The sequence below is a fragment of the Nipponia nippon genome, unplaced genomic scaffold (genome assembly GCF_047370975.1).
Source record: "Nipponia nippon isolate SJK-2023a ecotype South Korea unplaced genomic scaffold, ASM4737097v1 scaffold_8, whole genome shotgun sequence".
Classification (NCBI taxonomy): Eukaryota; Metazoa; Chordata; class Aves; order Pelecaniformes; family Threskiornithidae; genus Nipponia; species Nipponia nippon.
Genome location: NW_028262402.1, coordinates 13,836,508 through 13,855,271, shown reverse-complemented (window position 1 = coordinate 13,855,271; position 18,764 = coordinate 13,836,508). Strand labels below are relative to the sequence as shown.

Sequence of the window (18,764 nt, the reverse complement as noted above, 5' to 3'; positions counted from 1 at the left end):
AAGTAGCCAGAATATTATGAGACTTCTTGTTAGTTAATATAAGACTAATGGGATGTTTGAATTGGCATGGAATTAGGTCTCTGACAAAAGGTTTAGATGCCAGTCCAAGTGATGGCTGGCTAATTAAATGTCTAAATGTCATTGTTAAGACCTTGAGAACTAGACTTGATTCATAAAGCTTTTTCCAAAAAATGTTTCAAGTGCTGGAAGCTGAAAAGAATGAATTGAATGGAGAAAGAGAGCTTGTCTTCCTCTGAAACCAGTGGATTTGTGTGTTGCTTTATTTGCATGAAAAAGTAGTTGTCTGTACATGACTGTCTTTATACTGTTCCAAATCTCTCTCTCAATTTTACTTGTGAGCAAGATGTCCAGATTTTTTTTTACAAGCGAAACAGTGCCTTGAATGATGTAAAGGTAATGAAGAGTCCATGTGACAGTCTCATATGCATGCAGCAAAGAGAACCTGAAACTAGTTGTAATGGCAAAGCCTGGTTGTAATTCACTGTTTTATATTTTAGAAGCCTCAGGTGTTTTAGAATGTTTTAACTTGTGCAGAGAATAATGGCAAAACATCTGCCTTCAGCATACTGGGGTTGCCATGGCTAAATTTTACATTTGCTCTCTGCTAATATATTAATTCTTGCCTTTAATGTCAACTGCTGTGAATATAGGTAGTGTAGGAGCATACGAATTTGTTACTTGCTCAATCAGTGTTTATTGCTTGAAAATTTTCTGACTTGAGACTTACAAGTGATGGAGTTCTTTACAAAGCCAAGTGATTGATTGTGTGGGCAGTCTGCCACCTAGTTTGCTGCTTGAAGGACAATTGTCCATTTTATTAAATTCATGTTCTTTTAAGTTTATTGCCCCATTTGCAAGCATGGATGGATAGTGCTTTTCATCATTCTTGCCTCTGCTCTGCATTTCCTAGGTTGTTATGTAATTATATTGCAGGAGTCTCTAGAAGCCCTGTAAACATCAGAATTGCTTTCTGTTGAGCAAACCTCGGATCCATAAAAAGGCACAGTTCCTGTACTGAAGCAATTACACTGCTCATAGCCTGTGGTGTAGAACGTTACCAGGCATTTGAACTGGGGAATAAGGTTTTCATGAGGCTTACTACTAGCACTTGCCAGCGTTTACTCTTTGGGAAAGGAAAGGTAATACACAGTAGATAAAAGAACATGAGGAGAGTATCAGCCAGGTGTAGACTAGAAAGCCCCTGCTCTTGAAGCTCACTTGTCTTTCAGTGAAGTCACGCTATACAGTCTTTCATGGAAGTGCTTGGACTTGGTGGAGTGGCCATGCTCTACCATATGCCTGAAGCACAGGTGTACCCTTCTGTGTGATGGGTGCACATCTGGGCACACACGAACAGTTCCAGTCAAGCCACTCGGCCAGATGACTTCAGTCACATACGTGTTTGATCACACAGTGATTCAGTGCCATGATGTGAATGTCGCATGAAATTTCCAAGTGATAACACATGTCTGGTCACGAGATAGGGCAAAAAATTCAGGGAAAGGGGAAAAAGTAAGAAGTGAGACTGGGGAACAATTAATCCATAATCTTAAATAAGAAAATTTCAATTACTGCCAACTGTGTTTCTGGAGAAGGACTGTGGTTTTCTGTTCATGCGACAGAAGGGATTTTGCCAGTGACATGGGATCCCTTCCATTGTTTCTTCCTTGTCAGAACACGTATTACCTACTGTGAAGACTTCTGTTTTTCTCTTGCCACCTGGGGTAATTAGCTTGCAAAATTGACCCCTTCAGTGTTGTGCGAAATGCTTAAATTCTTGGCATCTCAGCTTATCTTGATTTGCAGGCACTAAGTTTGCCTGCAAGACCACTTTATTTGGAATTTTTTTTTGGGTAGAAACAATGTGTTATGTCTGCCAGAGTTTACTCAGGATCATTCAGTGCCAGGCAAACTTTAAACTTGAATAGTTTGAGTTTTAACATTAAAACAACACAAATTATTTCCACTAAGGGATTCAGTACTTGATTAAAACTATAAGCAGTAATAAAAGAGTAATGGATCAATAAAATGCAAATCCGTGCTGAGGAGGAAGATCTGTGTCAAATATGGTTTTCCCTAAATCTCAGCTAGTTGGGGCTGGTGTTCTAGCTGACTTGCCTTGGGGACTTTTGAAAATACATCTTCTCATTTAAGATTGAAGTATTGGGGTTAGGTGTTAGGAGGAAAGAAAATGAAAGTGTTCTCCTAGTACACTTAGCAATGGGAAGCTTTTCTAAATATGGTTGTGATTATTTAAAATTTTCCCTTCCCATGTCCGTAGGGATTGGAGGCTGAGATGCAAAATGTATCTGTAATCAGTAAGATGTTTTTCCTCTCAGTGACAGTATTTTAAATTGTACCTCTAGCCTGAGTGTTTCAAGAGAGTTGCAATGTTATACGCTTTAATCATGCATGCAGTTGTATCATACAGTTCTAAGATTTAATGTTTGCAACTTAGGTATTTTGATTGTCTAAGTTGACTAGCTGATGGCCCTGGATCCAAGCTGGGGGAGGGTAGCTGGCTCTCAAATATGCACTCTATCTAGATCAAAGAATTTAAAAACACTCCTGGTTTCTCAGTTTTTACAAACTTAAGTGCCTTTTTCTCGCTGTAACTCCACTGATGCTTTATTTGTTCTGGGCATGGCTATCAGCCCTTCTTCAGTTGCTTTTTCCTAGTACTTACCTGAAGTAACTTTGGTAGTGGTAAACTTTTAGTGGTAACTGTCTCAAATGCTGGTTTTGTTACTCTGAAGTTGCATGTTGATTTCCAAGATGAAGAATGGCCCAAAGAAAGGCCAGCTTTGTGTGACTCCTAAAGTGTGGATCATTCAGCACTGTTGCTACATGTATAGAGCTTGGTACTGGGAGCAGCTTGCCTGGAGATGCAATGAATATTTCAGTTTCGTGTTCTTTTTCTACTGAGCAGGTAGATCGATTTCAAGAAGTATTCATGCTGCTTGAATACTGGACAGGGAGGACTGAGTCACCCACTCCTAGCTTATACTTGAATTTTTCTTCCTTACTGACTATTCGGTAAGCTGAACCTTCATTCTTAGGAGAAAATATCCTAAGATATTATAGACTTATCAAATTTTTATAAAAACACCACCCCAATGGAAGCAAAAAGTCTTCTTTCAACCTCAGTAGTGTTACAGAAATTAAGATTTGAAGATGCTGTTCATTCAAAACCCCCAAACAAAAACGTAACTCCTAGCACCCACTCCACCAACACCATAAACCCCCATATTTTGAAATGAGGCTGTGGATTTTTAACTTTCAGTAAATACACTAAACTGTGTGCCAAAAGAGGAGGAAAAAAAAACCAAACCCTTAGTATGCCACCAATGCCTAGAGGCTTGTGTAACAGCAAATTCCCTAAGGGAGTGAGACCCAGATCATCCAAGGGAGCATTTTTATGCTGAATAAATAAGGTGAAGAGAGCAAGAACGTTTACAAAACAAAAGCTAACCCAAAAATCTGACATGAATCATTGTTTGATGATTAATATGGCTGTGAGCAGGAAAACTGCATGCTGGCCAGGTGTCCGTGGGGGTTGTGCTACCTGGGAGCACAAGTCCATTCTGCAGCAGTGCTGCCTCCCACAGCAGCTCATCTCTGCACGCACAGAAATCAATTAATGGTGAAGTTCTGCATTGGTCCTGAGAAAAGAGCTGGAGGACTTTCTTTCCTTAACAAGCCATGAGCTAAATCTCAGCAGTGTGAGACTTGATTATAATTGTTGCAACACATTCTGAGCATTGTGAGGAATTAAATTCTTGCAGGATTAAATGTATTGTGAACTTTCATACGTTTCAAGCCCAGAACGGATCCCAGCACTGTTATGTATGACCCTTACATTAGAAGCTGCAGAACACTGAAAGTCAATATTTCTTAAAGAAATACCTTGTGGGCTCAGTTCCTACTGAGCTTTTATGATTTGATTAACCACACCAATGTTAGGAAATTCAATTCTAGTTTGTCTAATTTCCAACTGATGGATCTCTTTAAGCTTGTGACGAACTTGGAAGTATTTTCAATATACAGTAATAAAAAACAGCCTACTTTTTACTAAACCAGTTAAGTTATATTCCTTAAACCATACAGCATAAATCTTCCTTAACAAACTGAGCTGTTTTTTGTAGTCCTTCTTCAAACTCCTTAGGAATTACTGTTATGTACTGAAATGTGGAAATTTTTTGAGATTTTTTAAGGAAGATATATGTATCCTCATATTTTTTGTCAACACTTCAGCTTGTAAAGGACAGTTTTTCTGGATTGATTTGATACGGTTGTCGTATTCTAGCTAAGAGCCTCTGAGGCTCAGGCCTTTATTTAAGTGTTTAAAAGATTATGATTATGGTGAGAGAACTCACAGCCACGACTTAGCAAGATCTTTGTGTTTCTAGACCTTGTCACAGCCTTTCTTAATGCAGTGAGTTTTAAGGAACTTGCCTATAGCTGGAACATTTTTTTTTCTTAGCAGACTTGGAGAATGGCGGTGGTTAACATACCTTTTTGTAAAAGGTCTTTGCTTACTGGATTCCACAAAAATTGACCTTCCCTCCATTTCAATATTCTGGGCAAAAAACATGTTGATGACCTTTAGCTAAATAGATTTTTAACTGATTTATTACTACTAAAATGTCAGAATGCTTACAAGAAGTCAACTGTTGCATTAAGAACATCTGGTTCAAACCAAACAAAGGGAGGACTGAAAAGAAGGTTGTGAAGAAGAAGGTAAATATTCCAATGGAGTGACAGAGCTTCCATCTGTCAAGGTGGTGTGGCCTTCTGGGGTGCTCCTCGGTTCACTGTAAAGCTTAGGTAAGCATGTAGCATCCGTTTTTTTTAGCAGTGAGCTCTGTCAACCACAGTGTAACAAGAAACTGAATCTGATCATCCATTTGCATGTGCGGTCATCCATTTGTCACGTACAGATGTAAATACTGCAGCTTCTTATGGCCGGTGCTAAATACTAAGAACAAGCAGAATAGGGCTTTGTCTTGTAACTCAGGCCACTGTAAGTATTCTAGGTATGCACTCAATTTCTTCTACTGGGTCTGACCCTTAATCAGTCTCTGAGCAGCTGATGCATGTGCAGCCCTGGGTAAAGAAGTACATCAGAGCTGAGAGCTGTGCGACAGCTAAGGACAAAGTATTCTAAGACTAAGTGCGCTGATTACAAAAGATAGCTCTGGTGGAGACCAGGCAGATCCAGAGCCTGGCACTCTCCAAGAAACATGGGAAAACATCAAATTCTTGATCTTTTTCTAAACATTCAATATTTTTCTACTCTATGGCCCAGATGAGGAAAAGAGGAGAAATCTGTATTAATAAACAAAGTCCTCTAGGAAGAGCTTTTCCTCTGAAAAAAATTCCCTGGAGAATCCCTGAGGTACACTAGACAAGGGCTTCTATACAGAAGGTGGTCAGCACTATAGATGTTCAGCCTTCAATACAGTTAACAGATTACAGAAACAGAATTAAAGATGGGTTAGAAGGTGTGATTACAGGTTTCCAAAAGTGCTGAATAAGGCTTTAGTTTGCTGGAGGTTTGGAATGAGTGGGTAGGCACATGCATGAATCAGTGGAGTGAACGAAACTACACTTGGAAGTCAACTCTTCTTCTGGTCAACGTGAACTCACTTTCTGCACATTGCCAAGAAATGATAAGTTTTCTACCTCATATCTTTAAAATCAGCTTTCTAAACTTCTGTAAAAGTCCACCCCTTTAGTGGATTGGATGAGCACCATCCATTTCTGTTTTCCTTTTTAGCTTTTTTATCTTCCTTTTACATTGTTGCAACAGAGCTTTTTGGATAGGATTGTTTTGTGAAAATTAATGCATAATGTTAATATTGCGTAAGATGAACGTATCTGTAGTTAGTTGGGGAAAGCAAGATCTCATGTAGGTATGTATTGAACTTCTCTGTTGCCCTTCATCTGAGGTACTTACTGCACAACATTGCTCTGACTTGCTACCTCCTGGTGTCCTATGGGTGAGGCCCAGATTAAGTAGGAACTCAGTTTGTTGATATTTGACCAGAAATATTTCTTTGAAGGCTTGTACTCTAAATTAAAGTCCGTTAGAAATGAGGCCTAACAACTATCATGCTTTGCCATAGTATTAAGAGGAGGTGGAAAAGAAAGGTAAATAAAAGCAAGGCTGAAAATAGAACATGCAGCTGGTTAGACGGGCAAGAAAACACAAGGCATGGCTGAAGTAAGAAGTGGTAATTACAGTACACAGGTGCAGTAAACTACCTAACAAGCCTGAAAGAGCTGCAGCAGAGGAAACAAAGTGATACAATACCAGGATACTGTGATGTTTTTAATTAGAGGGTGAGGAAACCATGGTTAACGTGAAACAAAGTTGGGTCAGGTGGGGTTTATTATATAGCTGAGATAGAAGAACGGGTAAATGGGTGGTGAAGTTTACTGGTTTAATGGCTTGCTATGCAAACTCTTTTCATTATTGTTGTACTGATTTTAGAATATACGTGACTAATATTACAGATTGGGCTGTGGCACCATGCTAGATCTTAACAGATGTGAGGAAGGTAGCAGTCCTTCTCCTTGAATCTTCATTTCTTTAAATTGCAGCAAGAAACTTGCATGCAGGTGGAAAAACTTAGTGAGAGGGAAGAAAGCATGAGTGGGAGATGCCCCAGAGAGCACAGTACTTCTGGACAAAACTGAGGAATTGGCAAACAATAGAGAGCATTAGATAGTAAAGGATTTAAAGAGCAGGTGATAGCTTTCTGTACATCTGACTTATTTGTGAAATAATTAAATAGCATGCATTTCTCTGCTTTTCTTGTTTAGTTTATGTTACATGACTTTCCGGTAGTTAATTGACTCCTGTGAAAGACAGATCCTTTCATTGCCTGTGGAAAAATCTTCTCAAGTTCAGGAACTTGTAGCATAACCTTCTGGGGAAAAAAAGAAAGTGGAATTTTAGTACATTAGTGTAATAGAAAATCTTAAAAGAACAACTTGATTTCTGATTCTTTATTCTCAGTACAGAAGTTTCCTGTCTATTTGTGTAGGATTAGTGTCAGAAGAGTTGAGTGCATGTGCTCTGGATGATGCATTAGGAACAGTGACAGAGTTCTTTTTTCCTTTCTGCATCTGCATGAAAAAGGTGGTCCTTTAGGTTTTTGATCCTCAGGAAACCTTTTTCTGATTATCTTTCTAATGCTTATTGTTGGAGGTCATCTGTATGGGGAAATAACATGCAATATTTCTGAGAGAATCTTGATGGACAAAGTAGGAATACAGCTTTTCATGGTCAAAACACTGGTATTAATGCTGATGGGAGCAGGTTATGAGTATTCCCAATGTGCGTATATACAAACTATCACTGATCCCAGTCGCATGGTAAGGACAAGGCTCAGAGAGAACAATACACAGTCTGCGTGTGGTAGTGAGAGAGGTGAAAGCAACTTCACAATTTCCAAAGAAATGAGAAGCAGAGAGCGTGTTCAGCTTCATTGATTTTTAAAATAAAGTTGAAAGGCAGGAGGGGATCTTTTGGTTATAGCAGCTGCTAAAGTATTTTATCAAGTCCTGTGTTAAGATGAAATTTGCATCTGTGTAAAACAGATGTGAAATCTTTTCAGTTTATTTTGTTAATAAAATCTGTTTACACCACCTTTCTAAAAGATGCAGCCTGATGTAAGTCAATGTGTAAAACTTACATTAGTAAGTGAAGTTCTGAAGGCAAGATCTCTTGAGTTGGCAACGCTACATTTCACATTCGCGAGTAATGCCAACCTTCGTGCCTGGCAACAGAGAGCGAGTATTTAACTCATTATCCAACCCACTCACTGTGCCCAGAGTCTCTGAAGCAGGTAGTACCGTGCATGTACAATGATGAATAATGAAATATCAATCACTTTAAATATATTAAATAGTGAAAAGCTTCTAGGGTGAAGAGTACTGCTGCAGAGGGTGAGGTTGTGAAGGCACAGAGAACTGTCCCATTTATGAGCCAGTTATCTAAAAACAGAAAACCCCTTGCATTTTCTGTTGTAATAGTCTTGATTTTATGAAGCAAATAAATATTCTGGGGAATGTCCTTTATGTTTTTTAAAACGTGGATCTTAATCTGCTGAGAGCTTCTATTTAGCCCTACTTAGTAGCGGGGGGGAAACAGGGTTATGACAACTTTATTTGGTCTCAAACTGGATTTCTATAAATGCAGGAAGAAGTTGGGAAATACTCAGTGCATGGATTACATCAAATATTCTATGAAAAGATTGCCAATTCCTTTTCTGGAGCAAAATTCCCATTTGGCTGTTTGAGAATGCTGTGCTGGGTAGACTGCAGGGATCTTGTCCAAAATAACAGAAGTAATTGTATTTTGAATACTGAAACTGAGCTGGTATTTTTCAGTACTAAAGCTTTGTGTCCCTGGGATTTGATCGCTTACATGCAGAGCTTTCATTCTTTTAATGGATTTTAAAGGTGTTTTTTTTTTTTTTATGTAATATGGAGCAGGTATTGCTAGACCTGTCTTGGTAATGGCATCTTTCAAAGAATGAAAAAGCCATCTTGTTCATTCTGCCAGATAGAAAATAACTAACCAAAAATAAACTAAGTCTAAACATGACTTTTCTCTGTACATTTCCTTTCTGTGTTTTAGTTTTTCCTGAGAGCCTGACCTTTTTTGTTCAAATACTGTTTCATTGGTATCAGTTCTATTAGCAGAATCCAGTACTGCACATAGAAAGCAGTTTTGAAAGAAAATAAGAGTATGTGTCACAATACCGTTCACCTGTTTGGCTGTGTATCAGTGTTTCAACACCACTGGAATATACAGTATGAGAAAGGTCATCTTATTACTAATGACATGCTATTTATTAAACTGAATTTTACTTAATACTGGATTTTGCTTCAGAGGCAAGTGCATGTGACACAGACATAAAACATAAGCTGCCATTTTGATGAAAACAGAGTGGACATGGCTATGAACAAGGAAGGGAAAGCTTTCTGTCTCGCGCTCAGCTGTCATCTTGGCAGAATGTATTGGAGAATTCGTGCTGCTGCTTATGCTCTGCTTGTTCTGCGAATAGATACGGGACTTCAGGCTATAGAGCAGTGAACGTAACATCACTCATCACCACTGCATTTACCTAAACTTACACAGCTTGTGCCTACCAGGCTCTAACCAGAGCCAAAGGACTAACCAGTAGCAGGACTAACAAGAATCTTTTCACAGAGTGAAAACTATAGTTAGTTTTTCAGAGTTGCAGAAAATGCCATATGATGTGTGTAAAAAAAAAAAAAATGGAATACATTATGTAGCCTTCAGTCTTTGATATTCCCATTTTTGATTCCAGAAAATTAGGTCTACTTCTCAAGCTTAGTTTTTCACTTCAAAATATGCAGTGTAGCTCTAAAGTATATAGGATTTCAGTTTCTCTGGCATTTTCTTTCGCATCGGTTGTCTGATATTGTCTTTGTACACTTAAAGTAGTCACTCCAGACTGCGTTGCACTTGCTACTTCTTAAGATGATTTAAAACCATTACTGGACCAACCTGATGGGTATATAAGCCACAACTCATTGCAACAACTTGCCCACTGATAACGTAAGTGTTGAGCTATGTCTATACTTACTTGAGTATACACTTATGCTAATGTAAATAATTTTAGGATGGAGAGAGCTGCACAATAACAACTGGGAGCACTTTGCTTTTCTGAGGGGAGGAACAGTGGTGTGTATCAGTAAGATATAAAGTGAGCTGGCTTTAGATCTAATGCCTAGCTAGGTTCTAAACCTTAAACCTGGTAAGAGTAATGTGATAATTTGTTACAGCTGAGGGAGTATGAACTCAGTGTCTGTAGTACATCAAGTCTGAAATGAAATTGAGTGGATGAAAAACCAGAAGGGTGTCAACCATTGCTGTAATTAATAGCAGCTTTGTAGCAAAAAATCATAGAGCCTGAAACACCCTTGAATACTGGCCCACTTAACTTTTGTTTAAAATGGTTTACCGTAACTGCTGAAGCGACAGTATAGCTAGCCATACTGGTGAAATCAAAGAGGATTTTGTGTGATACCATGCTGAAGGTAGCAGATGACATAATGTTACACATGTCCTTAATCATGAAGACATTTGATGAAAGGTTATCTGGTCCTGAGAGTGGAGTATTGCCTTCTGTGACTCTGGAAAAAGGAGCCATGAGAAAACAGCTGGAATTAAAGTAGTAGTATTTAAGTATCTGTAGTGCAATTGCTCACATGCATACATAGGCCCGTAGTGCCTTTAATTTTGTCTGTCTGGTCCCAACCACGGCGTTATCACGAGCCTGCTTGTTTCATGCAAATCAAAGCAATTGTCATAGGAAGAATGAAATTTCCTCAGGCAGGTAAGGATATATGTTCTTAATGAGCTATCTATCCTTATGTCCGCTTGTATAAAACTCCATGATTTATGTGAAGTGCCACAGGGAAGGGCATTCATTTGCTCTAGTTGAGAAACCACTGCACTTTTTCAGATGTCTTTTATCAGGCACTATTCTGTTGAGATGGACTGCACTGCCCATAGATTTATTCTTGAATGCTTCTTCTAGAGGATTAAAAAGACTTAATATTGTGCTCTTTCTACAAAGCTGCCTTTTATGTTAGAGCTGGATTTTTTTAAACATCATCCCCACAGTACCTGTTACCCATAAAACCTTTTTTTAAAGCAAAAACACAGACTACGAATTCAAACAGCTGAAATAACAGCTGAATTTCTGCGGTCTCTTGTATTCAGTAGTGTGCTTCTGTGGGGCTTTAAGTCTTCTTCATGAATACTTTGTTGCATCCTTATCCTTGGAGAGAGATCAGCTCTGGAAGGGGATTCTGAAGTAGGTTCATGAATTGATTTGCTTATTGCTCTGTCTTTTGGATTTTTTCCAACCCATCGCTAAACTGGTATTCGTTGTTTGAAGTTGGTATAGCTTAAACGCAGACATACTCGATCTGTTACTAAACTACCAAGTAGTAGTGGCAACTTCATACCTGCAAAGCACTTGAAAACAGTGTTTTACTGAACTGCAAATAAATCTGAGATGCCCTTGAAGGATACGCTAACAGTTGGCTTTTTGATGAGCAGCGTCTCTGGGTATTTCTATAAAAACTAGCCGACCTGTATGAGCTTTAATTCTAGTGCGTGCAGAACCGCCTTCCATTTTTATACAAAAGCAAAGTGTCTTCCTTTATATAAATGTGGAAGATTGTCGTCTTACACGGTATTTCGTCCTTGTGTCCTTTTATTGAAAGGCGAACGAATGACGTCACAACTGAAGCGATGCGGGCGCTGGTGAGGTAATTTCTGCAGGGCCTGCGTTACGGCTCTTGCCCGTGGCCATGCAGAGCGAGTACCGGTGCCGCGGCACGCAGCGGGGGGCGCTTTGGCGGGGAAGAGGAGGCCCCCGCCTGCCCTCTCGGGGTTTAAAGCCTACCCGCCCGCTGGCGCCGGAGCCTGCGCGCACGGGCAGAAGTCACAGGCTGTGTTTTACGTCACGCGTGCGCAGTGGGCGGTAGCAGGTTTCGGGCGGCGCAGGCCTGCGGCGGCGTGCGGCGGCGGGCAGGGCGGCAGCGCCGCGCTGCGCTGCGCCGCGGGGAGGAGGACGGCGCCCTGGCACGGCCCGAGCGCGCCCGGCCGCCTCCTTCCCCTCAGCGTCCCGCCGGGGGCGTGCCCCGCCTGCCGGCTGCCAGCGCCGGGCCCCGCCTGCCGCCGTTGGCCGCGGGAGGGCGGCCGGGCCGGTGCCGAGGGCCGCCGGTGCCGAGGGCCGCGGCTCCGGGCGGGGGCGCAGCTGCTCCCCGCCGAGGGGGCGGGCGCATCCTGCGGGACGCGCCGCCCCATTGGCCGGGCCGCCGCGCCGGGCGGCACGTGACCGGCGGGGCAGCACTGGCCGCGGCGCTGGCGCAGGCGGCGGGCGCGGGCGGGGCCGGCCGGGCCGGGCCGGGCGCTGGCGGCGGGATGGAGGCGCAGCGGCCGCGGCCATGGGGTGAGTGCGGCGGCGGAGGCTCCCCGGGGCCGCCGCGCCCGGGCGGCAGCGGCGGGGCGGCTCCCCGCGCCTGTGACAGGGAGGCGGCTGCGGCGCCGCCGGGAAGGGAGAAGAAGGCGGCTTTTGTGGCTAAAAAAAACCCAAAACCCACCCCAGAAAGACGCCGGGCCGCGGGCAGAGGGCTGCCGGCGCGGGGAGGCGGCGGAGGACCCGCGGCCGGGCACGGCGGGGAGCCGCTGCGGGCGGCACCCAGCGCCAGCCCGCCCCGCCGGCGAGGGGCACAAAGCCGCGGCGGAGCGCTGGCGGGGCCGTGCGGGCTGCGGGGCTGGGGGCGGGGGTCCCCGGCGGGCAGCCGCAGCCCGGCGGGCGGAGGTGCCCCCGCGGCGCTGCCCCCGCGGCGCTGCCCGCGGGTGGCAGCGGCCCGGCTTTGTTAGCGGCGGCGGGCGGCGGTGCCTCCGCTGCCGCAGCGCGTCCCCTCGCCGGGAAGGGCGAGCCGCGGGCGGACGGGGGCCGGGCGGGGAGGGGAGCCGGGCCGGGCCGGGCCAGCAGCGCTCCGGGGGGAGCGCGGCGCGTCCAGGGCGCCCTGGGATCCGCTGACTTCTGACGAATTTATTTAACATCACAAAGAGATGCTTGGGTCCGCGACTTAACCTGAATGCTGTGGGAAATCTTAATAAATTATGTATGAAGCAGTGGGTCCTTTCTTTCCCTTTGTCAGATACGCAGCTTTTATTCTAGTAATTAGGTCATTGCCAGCAGAACGCTCCTTGCTTCTGCAGAAATCTGTGGCGATTTTTGGAAGGCACGTATGCTGCCAAATTATTTCATCCTATTCACCCTTTGGGTCAAGATTTAAAATCCTTCCTGTTGGCTTACGTGGAGGACCCTGGCTATGAGCTCCAAGGAGCATTCTTCATTTGATGGGATTTTCTTCAAGGGATCAGCAGAGCCCGGTTTTGGCTTGGTTTGGATAGTCGTACAGTGAAAGATGCCTTTTAAAGGCGTAGCGAGAAACCTACAGCTTCTTTAGTTTGCGTAGAAGTATTTTCAGTAAATTACTGTGCATATGTGAATAATAGAATATAGATCAATTTCAGGTTTTAAATGCTTCCCCCCTCTGCTGTTTGTTCTGTTGAAAGTGCTCCTTAATGTTCCTTCTACTCCGTTTTTACTATTTAGTCAATTTTTCTGTTACTTCTAATGCAGTTAATAGATTTATGAATATTTTGTCAAAATTACAGTTCTTTGAAAATACACATAAACACGTGTACTGAAAGTAGTTTCCTGGAACCAGACTCTTCTGTATTTTACTCGAAGTAACTGGTAAAATATTTTTTTGCTCCTTCTCAGTTCTGTTAAATATGATAAAGGTTTGATGAAGACAAATCTAACTGACTGAGTTTAAATTTCTGCATTATAGCAAACATCCCCTCAAAACATTTTCTATATATACCATTATTTTTTAGAATCATAGATTTCCTGTCTATCAGTAAGAGAGGCTTTGGATGATGTCAAATTTTAAAACATCAGTTGAGGACTTACCATTTGCAGGAATTGGTTTCAAAAGGTAAATTGGTCATACTAGATGTTTCTCTTGTAACATTTTGGATGTTCATTACAGTTGCTTAAATATTAGAAGATACAATAGGTGTGGAGGTGCTTTCACCACTTTTTTTTCTGAAAGGAAAGAGGATGACAAAAGCACGGTAGTGATTGTGATGATTATTATGGTGATGCTTTTTCCTGTACCTTTTTAAGTCTTAAAAAGAAACGGTCTTAGTATTGTTTTGGGTAACGAGCGGAGTAGTTCCTGGAAAAAGCAGTAGTCACACTCTTAAAAATGGCAGCTTGACTAAAAGATCACTTTTAAATGTAATACTTTAAGTAATTTAATGAGTGCCGACTCTCCTAAATGTCATCTCTCAAATGCCATTGTGATACTTGCCAAAACATTTGTACAAAATACTCGGTTATGGTAAATATTCTGATATATGTTGTCATAGTACGCTATTAGTATATCATCAATACGGAGTAATACAGCATAAGCTGGAAATGCATGTGGCTGAAATCGGTTCCTTTGGACTCTAAATTCTTATGTTGGATTTCAATGTGTCTTAATTCAGTGGGTAAAATGTTTATGTTGATGAAATGTGATTAATTATTTTTTCATCAATGTCATGAAATCCTGTTTAAAATAGGCTATACTGCTAATGATATGCTGTGACAGTAAGTTATTGTCAGTGAAGACCAAGTCTCCACTGGTGGTTTTCCAACAGGAACAAGTCATATGCAGTGAGGGAATACACAATTAGCCGTGAATAGCAAAGATGATCATCATGAAGAATGAGTGTTGAGGCTTGTGAATCATCCCTGGTCCAATATAAATTATGATTCAAATGATGTCTGGACTGCTTTGTGTTCAATATAGTATTTAAATGCAAATCATGTTTCGTATTTTCACAGTTGCGTTCTGAATGCAGCATGACTAACCAGCTAAGGAACTAAACAACCCAGAATTATAAAAGGAAGAAGTGGGGCTTTTTTCTTGGCAGTGTAATAAAAACTGAACTTGACTTTTCATAGCCTGAAATGTATGACTTGTGAATTTCACTCTTTTTTTTGTACTAAGAGGAATGTTTTTCAGATTGTTAGCATTCTTCAGTAAAATCCTAAACATGGGGACATTTCTGTTTCTCACACACACACTTGACGCCCATCATACTTGACTTGTAATGAGGAAGGCAAGCCAAGAGTTCAGACCATCATCTTCTCTTTCCTTCTCCTCCTGGTCTTTTAAGGAATGCGGAGAACATGGGTCACTTTTTATTTCGAACCTCCATCAGCCAAGTTAAGTTTTGGTTAGGAAGAACAGGTGATGCTTCTGCTTATGATGGTTGGTGAGTGCAGGCCAAGTATTGACCTTAAGGAATTATCCCAAAATATAACAATGGATTGAAAGCTCTTGCCAAGTTATGAATTCATTTATGGAAGAACAAAACAAAAAAAATTCTCTACTCTACCCCCCGCAGTCAAAAGGATTTAGGAAGGTCAGGTAGAGTAACGCTTCAGTGTCCTAGTCTGCTGTCCACAAAGATAACCCTCATGCAGAATTGCATAGAAAAACTAAGAAGAAAATCCTCTCCATGCAGCTGACGTGGAGAAAATTGTGTGGCCTCCTTTTAAAGGGACTAACCCTTTCTCACATTGTATTAGGATAACTGATAATAGTAATGGCTTTTCATCTGGCCCTTGTTTTTTTTTTTTCTACACAGCTGAAAAACCCAGGAATTCAGAGGGTGCCTAATCTAGAGATTATCACTTGGTATAATTTGTTGTCGATTTTTTTCAACGTCAGCTTTTTCAAATGTATTAAAAGGAGTAGTGTTACATAACTTGCAGTTCGCTTTCTGATGTCAAAGCCCTTGTTGCTAAAACAAGCTGATGCAGAGCAGTTTTCTGTGGTGGCTCTTCTCTTCTCCTTCCTGCATCCCTCTGGTGACCGGAGCATGCCGATGCAGAACGAACAAGAACGTGAGCAGAAGGTGTCAGATCCGCTGCTTCACTGACGGGCAGTTCTCGTTCTGTGCTGACTATTTTCTTAATTCTCTTTAACCACACCCAAAGCCTTAGGGCACTTTCAGACTCTTCATTATATTTGTGTGCCCGCATAGCCCAGATGAGGAAAAACCAAACAAAATAGCGTCCCTTCTAGCTGCTACTGACTTAGAGGTTTTGGGGTTTCTTAAATGCAAGTAGGAATAGGAAGAATAGGAGGATTAAATATGCTGGGAACACAAGCTGTTTTAATAAAGCATAGGCTAATCACCAGGTGGAAATAACATAGTTGTTCAGTGTGATGCTGGAGAAGGCAGAAGTACAGTTTTTCTGCTCTGTCTGGAAAGAATCAGGATAATGTGCTTTTACAATCTGAGCCCGATGGAGTATTTTTCAGTGAGTAGGAAAGGAGAGCATTAAACAAGGCCTGTGAAGGATAAACATTTTTAAATCAGCAAGCGTGGAAAGCTTGCCCCAAACTGAAATGGATGAGACAATCCCTGGCCCACTGATAGCCATTTTTGATAAGTTCTTAAACACCACACTTAAAGTGCTGATATTTTGCTAGAGTTGAAAAAGGACAAGCAGAAGGATATTTACATATAAACCATTTAACCTGAAGACAAGCTTCAAAGAAAATAGTGGAAAATCTGACAGAGGATTCAGTCAACAGAGAAATTGAATTAATGCAAAGTGGCATAGTTTGATATGTTCAAAATAAGAATGGCCGAAAAAACCCTCACTTTATTTTCTTGAATGTATTGATGAAGGTAACTATATGAAAATGGTCCGTTTAAGGCTGAAGTTAGTATGCGGGGCTGGCTTACCTTAGAACAGCTGTGCTGGATTCCTGGCCCTGTCTCTCAGCCTTGCCCCTCTTTTGGAAATAGCCACGTAACAGCTGCTGAACCATTGTGGTTAATGGCCCAGCACAGCAAGTTAAACCGACACCTATTTCAGATTACCTTGGTAGTCGGGCAGTAATCTGCAGTGGTTTAGGCAGCTGCCACTTGAGCAGCTGAGCCCTTTGCTCTTCCCTGGGTGGGAAGCTTGTGGAGATGGGTAGGGCAGACAGCTGGGGGCAGGCATGGGTGCAGCCCTCCCAGCTGTCCCAGCGTTAGCACTAACTGCTTCCAAGTCAGAACCCCTAGACCTAGTGCTTAAAAAAAAATCTATTCTTAAATGTATTTAAGCTAAACTAATTGGAAAAACCTCTCGTGAGAGTATGACTGTTTTGTCCCTGTACTCAGTGTGATATGCCCTTGAAGAAACACTTCCCCATTAGTCACATGGGAATGAATCACAAAAATTCGTAGAATGGTAAAGAATAATAAAGACCAGATATTGGGCTTGGCACTGAATGGTTGGGTAAAATTTGTGGATGTAGAAAGAAATCAGAGTTAATGGTCCTTTCCAGCCTTACTAAATGATAATCTAGATATTCATGAGCTTTAGATACAATGATTGCAAGTTGTTATATTAAGAAGATAAACTACATTGTGAAAGATTTTCAGTTACAGAGTGCAGGAGCACATCTGCTTACCAGTGGTGGTAGTAGAATGCTAAATTCTGTTTGCTTATTAGAGAGTTAAACATCTGATTTACTACTCTCAACAAAGTTCATAATCCAAAATCAATTACATGAACAGGAGCCTTGGTTGACATGGGTGTTTTTGGAGTTGGACCTTACTGAAGAAAGTATTTTTGCCTTTTTTCACTGATTTTGATGTCTGAAGTAGCAGTACAACTTACTTGCTAACAAAACCCAAAAAAAAATCACCCTCAAGCAGTTACTGTGGGTGACGGAATAATTATTCCATTGAAGATTTCTAAAATTGAAACAAATAGGTTGTAGTTATTTGAAAACGTTATCTAGCTTTACATATAGACAGTGCTAGGTCTCTGTAGTTGAAAAAACACATGGTAGGGTTTTATATCTTAGATTATTCTTAGCCTCTGTTTTGAAAAGACTAAGACTAATTTGTTCTACAAAAGTTGCTTTTTTAAAAATAGGATGCTCTGGTAACAATGATAGCTTTTATGGATGAAAAATAGTAATGAGAGTCCGAAATATTTTCATAAGGAGATTTAATACATCACAAATTGTTGGGGTTCTTAAGTAGAACCTCTTTAGGGCATGTTGAATATATATGCTTATTGATTTCAAATTAAAAAAAAGGCTCTGATCAATAAAAAATTGTAAGTTTTCAGAGAATATTGGGGGTTTTGCCTGTCTCTTGAGATTTGAGACTAAAAAGAGTACATCTAAGTTCCCGATTTCTGGGAAGTTGTTATTGGTGTAGTTTTCTTAATGTAGAAAAATGCATATCTAAATCTTAACAGTACATTTGCATAAATTTAGGCTTCTCATTAATTTTTATTTTAGTGTGTAAGAGAGTTATATCCAGCTTGAAATTCTTCTTTGATGTGTATATTCATGTGAGCTGCTGATTCAGTAAAGCATGAGATTTCTTGTCATAATTTCACCTTACTTTGATAGGAGATGGAGAGGAAACCTCCTAATGATGAGAAATATGGGTCAGAGAAGTAGGAGACCTAGATTTTAGGTGCTTCTTACAATGAAGGAATTAAATTTCAAGGCTCCTGTATTCCGAGAGAGTTATTTCTTGGAGTAAGTCTAGAGAAAGGGGTATCTCCATTCCTCCCTTCAAATAATGACAGCTCTGCAAAGAAGAAACGCAGTTAGAGTGCAAAAGGAAGCTTGACTGAAGTGTAATAGTGACCTTCACAAAGGCGGGTTGTGTTGCATGTCATGCGTTTTCCCTTGGGCTGGGTAAAATGTGAAATGGGTATTGGAGCCCAGTTGTTCCTCTTCCTCTCTGCTCACCACTGTGGTAGTTTCATATGGGGGGGGGGGGGGGGGGAGGGAGGAGTCATTTATTCTGGATTCAGCTGATTCTGGCCCCAGTAATCTTGAATATGTTTGTATGTGTGTGTGTGCAGTGGTGCAGCTTCAGGCTAGTGGGCCCTGTGTAAACTATTCCTTGCTTTCCTTTGGACTGGTTACTGGTTGCTTCTGCTGTGAATGGGGTGATACGTGGCTGTGAGCTCTGTCTGGATGAGAGGGTCCAGAGTTTGACTCCTTCCCCAAGGCAAGTGTTTTGACCACTGGGAAGTTACAAGAAGGGGATGCAGCAATACAGTCAATTTCTATTGATG

At 41.6% G+C, this 18,764-nt stretch overlaps 1 protein-coding gene across 6 annotated transcripts in view; it reads left to right on the top strand.

Moving 5' to 3' along the window:
• Positions 1–18,764, top strand: part of APC (APC regulator of Wnt signaling pathway) — a 95,211-nt gene that overhangs the window by 10,135 nt on the left and 66,312 nt on the right. For 4 of the 6 annotated variants that reach the window (XM_087741341.1, XM_087741338.1, XM_087741345.1 and 1 more), the window contains exon 1: positions 11,918–12,029. The exons of the other annotated variants lie outside the window; for them this stretch is intronic. The gene's annotated coding sequence lies outside the window, so the exon portion shown is untranslated. Of the gene's footprint in view, positions 1–11,917; positions 12,030–18,764 lie in introns of those variants that run through there. 6 annotated transcript variants of the gene reach the window in all.